Raw genomic sequence first — 16,644 nt, 5'->3', positions numbered from 1 at the left:
ACCATCCTACCTTATGTCTTCTGCAGCTCTCTAATAACCACAATCGATGGACCGGGTCCAGAAATGTTTAATATCCGCTCATACAGCAGATGTTTTTCCGTGTCAAGTATCAGAAACACATATTGATCCTGGTTTCAATGATGCAGTATCATCATCCATGAGTTAGACTTAGCATCAAGAGCCTTAAAAGCCTTAAAAGCCTTAAAAGCCTCAAACCAAGGACTGATTATTATTCCAGAATTTAGAACCGTGGAGGGAAATACATCATCTTCTGTTGAATCTCTGACTTAAAAAGTGGGATTACTGCTCACGCTGCCCCAGAAGGGAGGTGTTGTGAGACGAGGAAGGGGTCGGTTCGGGTCGTGGATTAAAGAGCCTGAGCTGCTGAGGCTGCACCTGTACTCATACTCGGCCTCGACGGTGCAGAGCGGGCAGGCCCAAACTTGGCTCGGCCCTCGCAGGTAAACCCGGTGTCAGACGTGGGAGCTGAAAGACGATCTCCCTGAGTGCTGCCATCCTTTCAGCCTGGATTGAGGAGAGAGGAGTGTCGGGTTTCCAGAGTTCCAGGCGGGACAGAGCGTACCGAGGCCTCCCCTGCTCCGAGGGTCTGTGGGAAAACAGGGAACGACATGCAAGCGGCTCGCCCCCAGCGGAGAGCGAAACCTGAGAGTTAACCACTTACAGCGCCGGCCAGCTCAGGTAGTCCCCCGCCTTGTTAACGGGGAATCCTTGGGGACAGTAGCTGAATGAAAGAGAATGACATGTGCCACTGTGCAGCTCAATGAGATGTTGACTCACGGGTCCAGAGGAGAGAAAAGGACGTGGTTCAGGTGCTGAGCTGCAGACCCGCTTCCTTTTGTGACTCATTTACACACAACAACACGCAGATGGACGTTAATTATGAAGCATGAGGAGCGTTATGAGCGTTAATCATCACCATCATGGAGGGATTACTGAACGGGCCAATCGGGCACAGGCTCCTGCGGTCCAAGTGGTCACACGGCTTATAGCCTTCACCTGCTAAAGGTCCTGAATAGAGACACAAAAATAACGACAAAGAGATGATGAACAGCCACAAGAGACACAAAAAGGCCACAAAGAGACACAAAGTGAATACAGAAAACTCAAAGAGACACAAAATTTACACAAGCTGACTCAAAACAACCAAAACAAAGCAAAATTATTGATTTTTTGAGTCCTGATGGAAGATCTCAAACATATTTAGAGGGTTGGTATCGATGAGTGTGTTGAGTTGTTAACTATCACCAATGTATAGCTAAGAAACGTAAAGTGGGCTTTGCTATAAGGCTTGTTTTAATTTAAGGTTCCTGGAGGTTTGTGTTCTACTGAGTAACTTTATAAAAACCCTGCTGCCTGGAAGCTTTCTGCTGTTTTCTGCTGTTTCGTTGTCACCTCTTATTAATTCTGGATAAATTTAGTCTTCAAAGAAAAGTTAACATCAAACAACGTCACTGACATAATGGAGTTTTTTCTAATACAAGTGGTACATTGGATCAAGCAGCTAAATCTGAACAGGAGATATTTTGGGCCGCCCCAGGAAACTGCTTCACCAATATGAGCAGTTATGGTTTATTTTTAGTCTTTCAGTCTTTTCGCTAATGAAATCGGAGACTTTAGATTTACTCACCGACCCCGCTGTGAAACTCACACCTCGCTGCAGAGCCCCAGGCCCCCCCAAACCCTGACCTCTGCACTCAACACGTTTCTCACACTGATCCCGTTTTACGGACGATCCCTGGGGGGGGGGGGTTCCTCCAGAGACAGAAAGACATGTCCTCTGTTATCCCCCGCACTGCATGGGGAGTGTTTTCTAAAGCCAGTGTCTCCTGTTGGGGGAAAAAAAAACAAAACAAACAAACACACATTTGTCCAGTCTGGGCCTCAGGAGGGTTCAGTCTCTACCTGTGGACATGCATCAGTGTGAAGACAGACAACCCCCTCTCCTGACGTCCCTCAGCTGTCAGATCTGACACAGACGTGTTGAAGGGGAAGGTGTTTGTTTCTCCAGCTCTTGCTCACAAATGATAAACACAGTCAGAAACCTGATTTCTAGACCTTATCATCATTAGTACACTTTGTCATTCTGATTTCCACTTTACAAAAGGCTGGTGTGAAAAACAGGTTTGTTGCCTGTACACAGAATTAGCTCCCAATGACAACAAGGGAGGACTGCTTGAGAAATGTGACTTAATGCGTTTTAAATCCTCACTCAGACGCGTTTACCTTCGTGAAATCAGCAGTGGGGCAACCCTTTAAGCTGCAGATACACACAAACACGTGTGTGATGAAACACACTGATTTGCTTTCTGTTTTTAACGAGCTAAACGAGCTCAACGAGCCTCGCTGATGCCTGTGCTAAGTATGGAGCTCAAGACACGAGTTGATTAGCCTAGCTTAGCATGAAGACTGGAAACAATAGAAACATACAAATATAGTACGTCGCAGGAACTTCTTAATCCTTCCACAAACAGAAAAGTGTTGTTTTTAGAGGCAGGTCTGTGCTGCTGTTCTATAGTATAAAATAATGTGCCTTGATTACCTATCTGTATATAATATATATCAGACTGATTACAGAGCTGTGACGAATCCTTTTTGCTCGTTGTGGCTGTGGCTGAGGGGGTAGAGTGGTCGCCCTCCAACCTGAAGGTCGGCAGTTCGATCCCCAGTCTGACCCATCTGCAAGTGTCCCTGGGCAAGATGCTGAAGCCTGAATGGCCCCCCATAGAATAACAAAGTGCTGCCAATAGATGCACTGTATGAATCTGTTTGTGAATGGATGAATGCTTTGAGTGGTCATCAAGACTAGAAAAGAGCTACATAAATGAAAAAAAAGAAAAAACGAAAATGAAATGACACCGTTATCCTGGTATAAAAAATCTGGGAGGAATAATTGTTTCAGCCAATCAGGTCGCTGCTGTCTCATCTCTCTTAAATGGTTCTTCGGTCGTTGATGTTTTCCTGCAGCGGCCGTGCAGACGTGCGCTACCTCATCCCCTCAGACTGTCACCCACTCGACGAGACAGGACACATGTGCAGTTTATCATTGGACGAGAGGCCGGCCAGTCACAGAGAGATTTACTAGGTCTGGGTTTGAGTCATCGGGGATCTGTCAGGGGCCAGGATGTGCATGGAAACAGATTTAGAAAAGAGGCTGCGAGCTCTGTGGGGTAACCGATGGAAATATTCAGTGCTGGACGAGGGTCAGCGGATGTCAGAAAGAAGGAAATGATTATTGAGAGGCTTGTGATGTCTCTATTTTTCCATCTCCGTTGTGAATCATTCAACAGCGAAACCCACCTCACCTGGATCGTACCAACTCTTCATAAATCTATCAAGTATCTTTAGCTTGCGTCGACCAGGCTACTCTTGATTTATTATACGATCTATAAAATGTCAGGACATAAATAAAGGTATAACATCCAAGGTGACGTCTTTCAGTGGCTTGTTTTGTACGACTAGCAGCCAAAGCAGAATTTATATTCAATATTCAATTTAATACCATAGAAAACTTGTGATTTTTATTTTTTATTTACATTTGAATGATGCCTTGATTATTAAAACAATAATGGATTAATTGTTTGCTGATTAACAAATGTTGCTACTTCTTGCATTTGTAAATAAAGGCTTGTCATACAGTTTACAGTGAGAAGAAATTATGCTAACGTATGCTAATATTAGCCTAAATTGGCCATTTTGTCTAATATTTCTCTATCGTATTATTTCATTATCATATTTAAGCTGTATATGATATAATACTTTTAATCAAGTGTCACATAAGTTATGTCAAATACCACCTTTTCCTTTTCCTTTCACGCTTACGTTTGCTCCGTTGGCTAATTTGTTAGCTAACGTTCGTAACTGTTACAGTAATTACCAGGTATTAACTAACTAATCTTAAGCTAAAACCTACTTCCTGTGGTACCACCAATATTTATTTAATGATGTGTAAATCTACTTATCCGGTCATAATAAGATTTAGGTTTAAATGAGCTGAAACGGGCTCCTTGTAGTTTGCAGCCTACCGGTAATGTATTATTGATGAGAGGCCGAAGCTGTTGATTGACGTCACCTCATCGGTTTCTCCGGGCTTGGAGACGAGAGGCTGTTGACCGGTGAGACCACCCACAGGCTCTTGTCATCACAGTGGCGGATCTCAGAGGATTATCTCAGCTCCCTGTTGTGTTTGGGTGAGAAAGACTCAGACGGAGGGAAAGATTAAGAGACGGAGAAAGACTGATAACAAAGACGGCAAATGACAGAGTGTGCGTACAGAAAGGAATCTGGGGTTTTAAAGTTTAAGTCCTTGTGGTAGTTCCCTGCTATTCAGCATCTTTGTCACACTAGCTCAAGATGTGGTGATCAACAGACGTGGGTTTGTTCTATAGGTTGGAAACTTCAGTTCTGGCTACAATCTTCCAACCAGGAGAGAAATTCAGGATCCCCAGAGGATGCATCTTGATGACTTGGTTACACCTGTACTTTTCCTTTAGCGGCACCTTGAGGGTCACATGGGTCATCATGAATACAATACGCCTTTAAAACGTACACAAAATGCAACACACACAATGTATGGACACACACAGGAGAACATGACCTCATCAGAAGGAATTCCTTGTCAATAGGAATTCTGAAGCTGTGAAAGGAGAAGATGTATTGATAAGGTTAAGCCCTGGTGGGACGGCGGCGGAGGAGGGACAGGAAGCAGCCGTGGGTGCAGGACGCCGCCGTCTCCGTCTGACCTCAGCGACTGTCTGTGGCTCCACCTGAAAAAGCAAAAGGCTGGCGGCCATTAGCCCGACTGCCAGACTCCCAGAGGCCTGTCCAAACAGGGACAGGGGTTCATCTCTGTCATCGGCCGGCCGTGTGTCACACATGTCGGCTCTATTAGTAGTGACGTCTGTGATAAACAGCTTCAAGTACAAACATTAACTTAACTTGTTACTTCCTCTCCATTAACAGCCCGGTGATTTATATTGTTTAAATTGATCTGTTGATTCTGTGGTTTTATTGTTCATGTGCGAGTGCAGCATTTTTAAAGTACCTCTGATCGAGGGAGCAAATCTGTAGCAGTGTCAAGAACTCTTAATGCAAAACATATTTTAAAACTATGATTAATTAATGTAGAATTAAAGTTCCTCTTTAATTAAGTTAACTTCAAGTTCAAAAATACAATTTGCTATTTCCTTATTTCCTGTGTGCTGCAGTTTTTTGAGATTTAAATTGCTGAGACTTCTGAAGTCACTAAAAACAATACGACACGTGTGACTAACAATTGTGTACACGAAGTTCAGACACGAGAAAAAAGTAATGTAGAAATATGAGAGGGTTTTTTGAAACAGTGCTCAGGTTATTTGTTTGTTTTAAGGACAGCTTGGTTTCCTTGGTATCATCGTTTGTTTTATTTAAGGTGTTTTTAGTCACTTCAACAAGGAGTAACTTCTTTGTGTATCTTTCCTGGTGATGAGACAAAGACTCATGCTGCAACACAACCTGAGGTCATTGCACAGAGTGACTGAGTTTTACTGGTGAAGACTGAACATGATGAAACTTGTGGAATAAAAACACATTTCACAAAATTGCAAAAGCGAAAGAAAAAGAACTTTGACTTAAGTTTGTGAGGATTCAGTTTCATTTTCTTTCAAATTAGTTTTGTTCCTGTAAATTAAGTTTCTTAATGTGACTGAAGAAGAAGTTTGACTTGAATACTGAGGCAGACTTCATTTGTTTGTCCAATGATGTCTCGGCTGTTATCACATGATCTTTCCCTCTTTGCCTTATTGATGTTTCAAACTGTAAATCACTAAAGCGACACCATTACACAACTCCATATGCATCTTTTGATTTAATGTGATTGCCGTTACTGTGATGACAACATCTGTTTTGCCCTGAGAGCATTGAGTCTGGAGGAAGAGTGTGTGTGTGTGTGTGTCTGTGTGTGTGGAGAATTTAAATGAATTCGCACACTAGTGTTAAAATACACTCACACACTAACAATGTTTACTTTGACAAAAGCCGGCTAATGACTAGTTAATGAACTTTCCTCTTTCGGCAAACCATTCCATTCTGAGGAGGACGCTCTGGAATTCAAAATAAAGACAGAAACAGAGGGACTGCATAGATACATAAAAAAAAAAATCGTATTTCTTCTGGATGATGCCATTAGCATTGCAGAAGGTGCTGCAGTCCCCCCCCACACACACACGCACACACATACTTTTTTTTCACAACTAGTAATTATTTTTATGATTTGCATTTCAAATTTTATTCCCTCCCGCATGAAGACAGATTACTTTCACTCTCTTTTCCTCGCACGGTGTAAATAATTTCATATTTTGTCTCTCGCAGACGGCAGGATAATGATATGCAAATGAGTTCAGCAGAGTGAGAGAGAGAGGAGGAGAGAACAAAGTTGATGAGGAGCAGATATCAGATATGTTCTTCTGGGCGCCGCAGATAATTAGGAAAAACTGATGAGTTTATTCTGCTGTGATGGATCGAGACAAAAGAAGAGTTTCAATCCAAATTGTTCAATATCCACTTTGGGAATAAGTTTGTAAATAATAAAAAAAACAGCCAAAAAGTTTATTCTCCAGTGAATTTTTGTAAATTGCATCCAGAAACAATTTGTCTGTACTGTGAGATAAAGTCTAATAATTGGCTTTTCTCCAAAAGCTTCTGCTTCTGTAACAGCAGATTGATTATGATCATATTTAATGGATGGAGTCCTGCAGTGAAATTTGTCTTTACAACTCAGTGGATTTCAATTGCTTCAATGTGCTCATGTGTGTTTTGCATGCAGACGACGTCGGCCTCGCAGATCCTGGATCTGTTTGTTTCCTCAGAAATTAAAGCTACAGGTCTGCAACATACTTTTTTATCTCCGGCTTCTTTAAACTACCTATGATCCTACTTCAAAGTATCTGTATCCAGCTGTGATGGACATGATGTGCTGCACGTGTCACTTAAGACCCTGCACTGAGCAGGCACACATAGACACACACACAGACACACACACACACACACACACACATCGATGATCTCAGGAACACAGCTGCCTACAGAGTCACACAGGAACTGAACCACACTAATGATCGACGTTAATTGAATGGTGATGAGAGCTGTGCTGGGGGGGGGGGGGGGGGGGCACGCTCAGGTCGGATGCTGAGTGACGTACGAGCACACGACCCAGTTTGATCACACACCAGTCACAATGCTCACTGTGGCCTGAAATAGCTCAGGGCCGGCGGAGTGGTCTGGATAATTAGGTCTGTTTTTAATAAACAGACAGTGAGGATGTCACTGCCGCCTGCTCTGCCCCACTTGGATAAATGTCCCCTTCAGTCCCCTGTGAGAGTCCAGGAACAGTATGTGCCCTTCAGATCCAAACCCTCCACCCCCCAGAGTTAAAACCGCGCTCCCTGCCTCTCGTCACATCACCACCGGGCAACCGAGCGAACCGGTTTGAGGCTTCGGCGTATGTTTATCCAATCATATTCCCCTGCCATGACCACAGAGCTGGGCTTCCTCTCAGTGTCCAGTTTAATTTTTTCCATGGGGCCTGGCTGGTGAGAGCTCTGCGGCTTGGTGTGCAGGAGCTGGGATGTGATGCCTGGCCAGGGAGGGTGGATCATTCTCTCAACGGGAGGGGGGGGGGGGGCAATGCAGGAAGGGAACCCTGTTATTATGGGCATCTGGGCAGGCAGTTACTGTACGGCTGTCGTATTAAACATGCCGCTGCTGCTGCTTGAACCTCTCAACTTCAAGGTTCGGGGTCTTTGTGGGCAATTCATTTGTTTGTTTACAATGGTGGACAAAGGTCAACAGGTTTGTTTTGTTACTTGTTGTTGTGTTATTTCTGTCTTCTAATGTGCTAATACTAAAAACATGTGCAAAAAAGAAAACAACTCAAACCAAAATACTACTAGAATACTTTGACAACTTGGTCACATTTCTGGGAAATTTGTCAAACTAATGCAAAATAAGAAACACAAACAAGAGACATGAGGTCAGGCTGCAAATACAAAAACAGAAGAGAGAGAAATGCTGGAATATGAGCACAACAGTAGAAATAAGTGAATAGACAAACATGGGTTAAACAGTTTACAGCTTACTTTACAACCTGACAAAAATCTCCCCCTGGTGGCTGGATGCAGTATAGGTCATAAACCCAGCCTCCTCTATGTTAGTGGACGGGACATGGACCAAACTAAAAAGTGAAAGTACCCATTCAAACAAACTGGATTCTGTCATTTCAGGAAGTTCTTCTCACACTGTTTTAGTTAGTTTTTTGACTCGTCACATCCGACATGTTGACAGTGGAATTGATGAATGAGTGTCCTGGTTCTGTAAAGTACCTATAGGGTCACAATACACAGGTTTTATTGCTTCTAATGTTTGTTGTATTAATATTATTATTAAAAGAACAAACATGGGTGTTATTTGAAACCAACCCACTTTCATCAGCAGTGATGAAGCACACGTTCTCCAAGCACCCCCCACCAGCCTTCTTCTGGCAGCTGCTCCTGTGAATTCTCATGCTTTTCCTCCTCTGGTAAACAGGACAGTTCTGTAACTCTGCAGGAAAACACGAGCTACTGAGCCGCTTCCTCGAGAACCGTGTCCCACCAGCTTGAGGTCTCGCTCCGCGTTCAAAGACCCAAACACTTCATATCTCAGAGCCTGACTCACTCCGGTCTGCCGTGACTCAGGCGAGGACCAAACCCACAGTGAGTCAGTCTCTCTCCTCCCGCTGGCCTCCGTCCACATCAGCTCTTAAGTGTGGTGACCCCGGGATCAGGGCTGCATGCCTTCCCTTTGAGCTCAGACCAGATCAAGAAAATACTCGGCATTCTGGGTACTTTGAGATGGGGCAACTCTGCTAAACATATCAGATGGTGGAGTGGGACGTTTTATCCAGAGGAATGTTTCTGTTTTCACACACACACACACACACACACACACACACACACACACACACACACACACACACACACACACATATAAACACCACAACCCGTCCTCCAACCCTGTTTTAGCCCACTGGTATGCTGAGCCAGGTCCAAACGGTTCCACTGTGCCCAATGTGTGTTTCCAATACTCTCTGAGGGAGGATGTGGAAACGCAGTGCAGTGTTCCTCCTCGGCCTTTGTGTGTGTGATCCCTGAGGCGGAGGTACACACAGGCTGTCTGATGAAAGACTCCAAGGGTCGGTGAGTGGGGGGGGGGCAGCCACCGGAGACGCAGGTGAGGCAGATGGAAGAAGCAGCCGTCCCTGCCAGGCCTCCCTTCCTCCTCATTTGAAGCTCCATCGCTGAACTGTGACCCATCAAGTTGCTCAGCCAGGATGCATAATGACCTGCACAACAGCGCAACACAAACACACACACACACACACACACACACACAAAGAGAGAGCAAAGTGAGGAGGGTTGAGCGGCATCTGTCGTATACAACACCCGATCCCTCGTTAAATATTTGAAGGGAAATGCAACAACAACAACAACAGAAACACACAAAGGACAAGTGAGAGTCTGACAACCACAAAGATGCAGTGAGACTGTGAGTCTGTGGAGTTTGGACACTGTCGAGCGTTCTGCTGCTCAGGAGCGCAGATAGCAGATGTTTTGTAAACACATGAAGGATTAAATGGGATTATCTGCCTCAGGTCAAAAAATCAGTTAATCTGCTTATCCTCTAAAATCACTCTTAAAATAGTCATTCGGAAATCGTTGCGGTCCTGATGTGGTGTGACAGCAAAGTTTGGTGTGTGATTCAAAGTCTTTGTATAAAAATTGACATTTTGTCATTTCGGGTTGTAATGGAAGTCGATTTCTAAGGAGGTCATTGAGAAACTAAACTTCTTCTTCAATACACATGATGTTTTGTAAAGTAAGTTCCCATTTAGAGTGAAATAGAAGCTTAAACTCCGTATGCACTGGGACGTGGATAATGTGATTGACAGACAGTTCCGTCAAATGGGTGCAAGTGGAAGTTGTAGTTATTTGATGATTTAAAAACAGGGTGAAATGTCAGAATTGACAACTGAGACTGACTTTCCTTTCCTTTCCTTTCCTTTCCTTTCCTTTCCTTTCCTTTCCTTTCCTTTCCTTTCCTTTCCTTTTCTTCCTTTTCCTTCCTTTCCTTTCCTTTCCCTTCAGTTCTGTTCCTTTCCCGTCCCTTGCTTTCCTTTCCTTTCCTTCCCCTTAAAGGTTCAGTGTGTAGAATTTAGTGACATCTAGTGGTGAAGTGTCATGTTGCAGCTGAATACCCCTCACCTCACCCTGACAGACAACCTGTGGTAGCTTTCAGTTGTGATAAAAACTCAAAAGCTGTTTAGTTTGTCCATTCTGGGCTAATGTAAAAAACATGGCGGCCTCCGCAGAGAGGCCCCGCTCCCGATGTAAATATAAAGTATTCAAATATTAAGTATTTTTCACTTTCACCTAAATCAAGAGAGAATAGTGACCCACAAGTGTAGTTCCTATTCAGGTTTGTTTTTACATCACTTTAAACACATACTGACACTATGACTCCATGGAACGGACCAGCTGAGAACACTGAATCCAGATGTTTGTTGTTTGTGTTGTGTCCTTGTTGTAGCTCACGCACCGACACACATCTCCGTCATCCTATCAACACACTTTGTTTCTTTCCATGTGTCATGAAATGCTCAGACTTCTTTTAATAGCACCAGGAGGACGTGACGACCCAAAAATAGTTTCCAGCTTCTTTTTTTATTTCTCTCTCTCCTGGTTTTTAACAACCTGACCCACGAGGACACAGTTTCCTAGTTTGAGTTTTAACACTAATCACAGCTACTCATTTAGTCTGTGAAAACAATCCAGCGTCCACAGAGTGTTTGTTGTTTGTCCTCGCAGTGTTTCCAGGTTGCTGGCGATGCCCTGTAATTTTCAGCTGAGCTACTGCAGCTCCGCACCCAGTGACATCAGCTCTGTGGGCAGGAGGCGCAAATAAGAGCGTTTTTTTTTTTTACTCAACAGCAGCTGCTCATTTGGCAAAAACAGGCGAAGGAGTGAATGTAGAGAGAAGTGTGATCTTGTCTGACTGTGCAGGTGTTGGGTAATTCTGAGCTTCTCTGTGTTATGCAATGAGGCTCGTATAGCGGCCTTATATGGAGTTAACGTCGGTGGGGATGTTTGTCCAGTTAGCACATACCTCCACGGGCCTGACAACGCCGGAGAACTGAGGTTTTACGGTATCAAAGGAGTGTAGTGATTTTCTAACACTCCTCGTGAATCCAGTCAGAGGTGTCACCTGATCCAAGACGTGGTTACCTTACCCAGAAACGCCGATGATAACATCTCGGTGTTTGCCAGTAAAAGCACTATCCTCCGTGGTTCATCAAATTCCAGAGTCCCTCCTTTTGATCTCAGGTTTCTTGTGGCTTTTTGTGAATCAAGTCAGATCCTGGTGAGGTTTTGTTCTTTCTTTATTGAGACTTATCGCTGCCTCACTGTCTCCTGACGTTTCTGACACATTTGCACATCTATTTATCACATCCCCCATTTATCAGTGCCCACGTCCACACTTTGCTCGCCGCTCTCCTGAAGTATCTTGAATAATTAATCGGGCCGATCTCTTTCTTTCCCCGCCCGAGCAAATCCTCATCTCACCTGGAATTAGACGCTCCACCTGCCCCCGGGCTCCTCTTCTGATTAAACTGTCCAGGCATGAAGGCGCTGATCGCAGGTCTGTAAAGGAAATTAAATCAGTCAGAGGAATATTTCTCCTCCAGCTGTAAATAAAAGACAATGGCTGTGAAATCCTGTGACTAGAGCTTCCTGTGATGATCTTAATAATAAGGTCTCTAAGATGGTAAAAGAAGCAGGTGTATTACTCATATTTTGATTTCTTTCTTTTCGGGGTATTTCACCTTCCTTTTAGAGGACAGTTCAAGCGTGAAATGGAGATTGAAGACACGCACACAAAGGACCAAGCTGGAATCAAACCTGTGGCTAAAGCAGGACGACTCAAGCCCCTTTGTGTATCATTTTATCGAGCTATTCCTTTGCTTGACAATCCAGTTTAAGTTTTCTAACACTGGGTTGTTGCTGTTGGAGGGTGGGAGTAAGAAAAATCTTCAACTACGCAACTTTTGTGTGAGTTTTACATAAAAGGCGAGAAATGTTCATGTGTGGAGCTGAAATGATCCACATTTAGTGAGAAAGAGTGAAGCAGATCCTGGAAACAGTGATTACAGCGGATTCAGGCCTCCACCAATCAGAGCGAATCTCTGATCAGTTGTTGATTGTCTCGCTCTTGCCGACCGTGACTGACTCATCCAGGGTTTTTATGAATTTCGATGGAAAACTGACTACACAGCCGAGTGTTAACAGTAAACAGACTAACCCACGATGGGTCGGACGTGTGTCTGCGAGACATGAAAACCCCGGCTCCAGACAAATGACATCACAAGTGCAAGATGGCCGCACCCGTCTATGCAATGATTTGGTTTCATTTTCCTACAGCGGGAGGAAGTGGAGATGTGTCGGCCATCTTTATTCACAGTGAACGGCTGAGATGGATAAAGAGAATATTTGTAAGTTGCCCATGAACCTCAAGGAGACTCGATCAACACTTAAAATGTTTTGAAGGACTAAAAAAGTTTGTGTCTCAAGGGGGAACAAAGGGAGCAACACTACACAACACTATAACACTACACCCAAGTCTTTGTTTGTCTACTGTGTATTGAGTCTTTGTGTTGTTGATAAGACCGTGACACATTCTGATGATACGGGCGCTCCTCTGGTATTTGTCCGTCTGAACCGTCTCCTGCATCTCCAGGACGTCTACAGCAAAGACACGAGGGGCCCTTATCTCACCGGAGGTCTTTAACTGGTGATTCAAGAGCTCTCCGCCACAATAAAACTGTAGGATGTGTAAACGTAAAGGCCTCAGCGCGAGTCCCTGCACTTCACGGCTTTGGAAGGAGACGTGACGGAGACATGTCGGTGTCCCTGCAGCCTGAGTGGGTCGTTGTGTCCTCTCTCCTGCAGCAGGACGTATAAAACCAGATCCCAGACGTTGATAGGTCTGCAGGGACCGGCTGCCTGGCTGACTCAAAACATGCCGGGAACATTTATGCTTCTGGAAAGTTTTGGTGTTGGGCCTGTCTGCATCACACACATACCACTGGCATGTATTCCTTTCCCCCTTCTCTCCAGACGGGTTTTAGTGACTGTGGAATGGATACAGGCCTCGGGGGAGGAGTTTAAGTTAATGTAAGTGAAGTTTCAGATATTTGGCTTGTTTCCTTGTATGACTGCAGTTCACGGAGCAGAAACAGACCAAGCTGCCTTTGTTGTATTCCAGTTTTTTGTCATTGCTTCTCCATGTATTGAGACATCTGTGGGTTTACTTTACATGTTCACAAGTTATCTTGTTTCTTTCAAATTTGTTTTAGCTGTTCACGTAACTGGTTGGTTTGATTCAAAGACGATTGGTCCAAGCTGAAATATCTAAAAAAAACGATTACATTGATTGGTATGCATTCTATACAGGCATCCCACTGACTCAAACAATTTCTACTATAGTGGGGAACTTCCACTCACAACTTCTGGGCGCTCTTGAGGAAGTCCAGAATGAACGCAGAATAAAAAAACACAATAACATCCCATCAAAAGTTATGAATGAAGTCATTATCAACTCCCTAAAACTGAAATCCTTGCCCTGAGGGGAAGTTTCCTCATGGGCAGCTCAGGTCCTCCCACGTGCAGGAACATGAAGAGGCCCGTCCTCGCTGACTCACCCGCCGCTCCAGCTCTGAGCCTCAGATAAACATTTCTCACCAGTGACAGAGGATCGGTCGTCTCTCATCAGAATTTGCGTGGCCTCGAGCAATATGGATCCCAGTGCGGCTTTCCCACAGCGGCAGCGCTGGTCACTCAAGACAGTTTTTGATGTAAACCCTTCAAAGAGACGAGATCCCTCTAATCACATTAACCCGGAGTTCTACCACTGGAACAAATTGCTTCTTTCAACGAGTATCCGTTAATCATTTGTGTCATTTTGTCAATAGAACAGGGTATTTTCTTTAAAGGATAAGAACAAGACAAACACAAGAGGAGTTGGGGAGTTTTTCTTTCGGAAGATAAATGGCAGGAGGGAGGAAGTCAAGCGTCCCGGGGGGGGCAGATGTTGTCACATGCAGGTGTCGGCGTCGTGGTTGTGGTCAAACGCGAGGTCGCTCAGGTGCAGCTATTTTCATGTTGAGCCAAAGAAAAGATCAAACCCTTCATTTGTTCCCATCGCTCCACTTCAAACACAGTGGCTGTTCAAACTGGGATCGTGCACACCTGCCTTCAGAGAGTTATCACAGGTGAGCTACGATCCTGTGGGAGGGGCTTGTTCTCACTACAAAGGGAACCAGAGAACCGGCCCCGGTGAACCCTGCCTGACTTTTACCTTTGTTGACCAACGTAACACAAAGGGACCGAGTTCGACCGGCTTCTTGTGCCATCGCACAATTGCATGTCAAAAGTAAAGGGAACTGTGATCATGTGTTGTGCTGCCCCCCCCCCCCCTCCCATCCCACATTTAAAAAATGTAAAAGTGAAGAAGCGACTCCAAAATCTTAAAAATCTCTTTATTTCGTATTCTGAAAAGTAAACAACATTTTATTTAGATTTAGTTTAGTGGATCATGACTCAAGAAAATGTTGGTAGAGATCTGGATCGAGGCCGCCCCCTTGTTTGGTTTATTTGTTTGTCAACAACATTACTTAAACAACTACTGGATGACACAGGGGTGGGGGAGGATCTCATTTAATTTCCAGATCAGGGATCAGATCCAGGATTTAATTTCACTTTCTTTAAAGTTTCTTTAAAGTTTTTGTGCAAGTTGGTTCAGATCCCAATTAAAATCATGATTTATTGAATTTAAATGTGGTTTCATCAGGGAGCTGCTCGGCCTTGGCAGAGCTATGAGCTCTTTTTAGCATGTGAGGGTTTTTGTGTTGAGGAATTTTATCGCCTCAATTTTCCCCCTGAAGGACTTATTAAGAACTGAGTGAAGGTGGAATCGAACACATTGAATTGAGCTGAAAAAAAGAGTCAAACAGAAACAGACAGAAGGAAGCAAACAGCTGGAAGACGACTGCAGGTCTGATGGGACGGCACCGGCACCTTGAGTCATCACACAGCCGGTCGGCTCCAGTTGAATGTCGTCCCGGTGACAGAGATGTTCACCAGATGAGGGGGCTTTGCTGATGACTCACCTGAGGACCATCTGCCTGAGTGGGGGGGGGGGGGGGCAAGACCAGAATAAAAGACCAGAATAAAGACCACAGCACCCGCACATGAATGACTCCAAGGGGGGGGGGGGGGACGTCTCACATATCAGTTTCAGTTACTGCAAAGGCAAGAAATGAACACAATAGGCTCAATGTACATAAGATCAAACCCTGGATGATAGGTCCAGAACGCTGCAGGTTCATACAGAACCTCGGGCTGAGTCTGTGTGTGTGTGTGTGTGTGGGGGGGGGGGGGGGTAGACAATGCCTGTTTGAATCCATCTGGGAGTCAGTGACGTCTCACATTGCTCCTGAAAATCCCCCGTTTGAGACAGAAATCATTTGTTCAGGCCCCTGGTGAGTTTAAGAAAAAGGGGGATTCACGTTCCTCTTTGATATTTACACCTCCTCTTCCCAAAGCAGAGAGTGACAGCTCAAAAGCAATGAGGGGGACACTCTGCCTGGTGACACACACAGGGAGACAATGAGAGCAGCAGTGAGTCAGGAGTTAAATAACAGAACCATGTCTCCAAGGGCAGGTAGGGGTCATTTAAACAATCACCCACTAACCGGTGTGCTATTTTGTTTTGCAGATTCCTGAACATGAATCATGTTATTGTTGGAAAAGCAGAAAAACCCAGCAGCTCTATAAAGCAGAGCTACAGGCAGTGGGGGGAAAAGTGGGAGAAGGAATCCACCTGCTGGCCGACTGCAGGAATCACAGCTCAGAGCAGAGCAAGTCATTTTCCATCTGGGATGATATTTCAAAGCAAGGAGAAGTTTAACATGACATTTGAATCTGTCTGCCGCTCTATTAAACAGCCCCAATTAACTATGTTCCTGACCTAAATCCTGCCTGACCTTTATTTCATCATTCAGCCACTGGTTCATTAAATCCACTGGAGCTCGGCTGCATTTGATATGTTAATAACGTGTTTGTTTTCCACGTGGTGGAGAGAAAAAACAACAACTCCTCCTTTAATAAACAAAGTTGTATTCTCTCTGGGATAAAGGGAGACGCAGATGAATCTCTCAGCGCTTGGATCTGTGGGTATCGACCCAAAAGGAAAACGAGTCCTGGAGTAAACACATCTTTTTGTTCTCGGAGGACGATTCAGATCGAGTCAAAGATTGAAGCCGAACTGTGGGAGAGTCAAAGGATTCTTTCATCTCACTGCTGCGTCCATTGATGTGTTCGGCTTCTTCATCTCTCCTCTGCCCACGCAGCTCCACCTCTCTCCCTTCAGCCGGCTGACCAACCCCACAACCAAACAACTGCCTCTTCAGCCAATCACAATGGAAACAATAGTTTCCCCCCCTTTGGTATGAATACAACGATCAAACGTAAAACATTAAAAACAAAGAGTCAGTGT

The sequence above is a fragment of the Platichthys flesus genome, chromosome 17, assembly GCF_949316205.1.
Source record: "Platichthys flesus chromosome 17, fPlaFle2.1, whole genome shotgun sequence".
In the NCBI taxonomy this organism is placed as follows: domain Eukaryota; kingdom Metazoa; phylum Chordata; class Actinopteri; order Pleuronectiformes; family Pleuronectidae; genus Platichthys; species Platichthys flesus.
The sequence above is the reverse complement of the archived record's forward strand: the minus strand, read 5'-3'. Positions refer to the sequence as shown.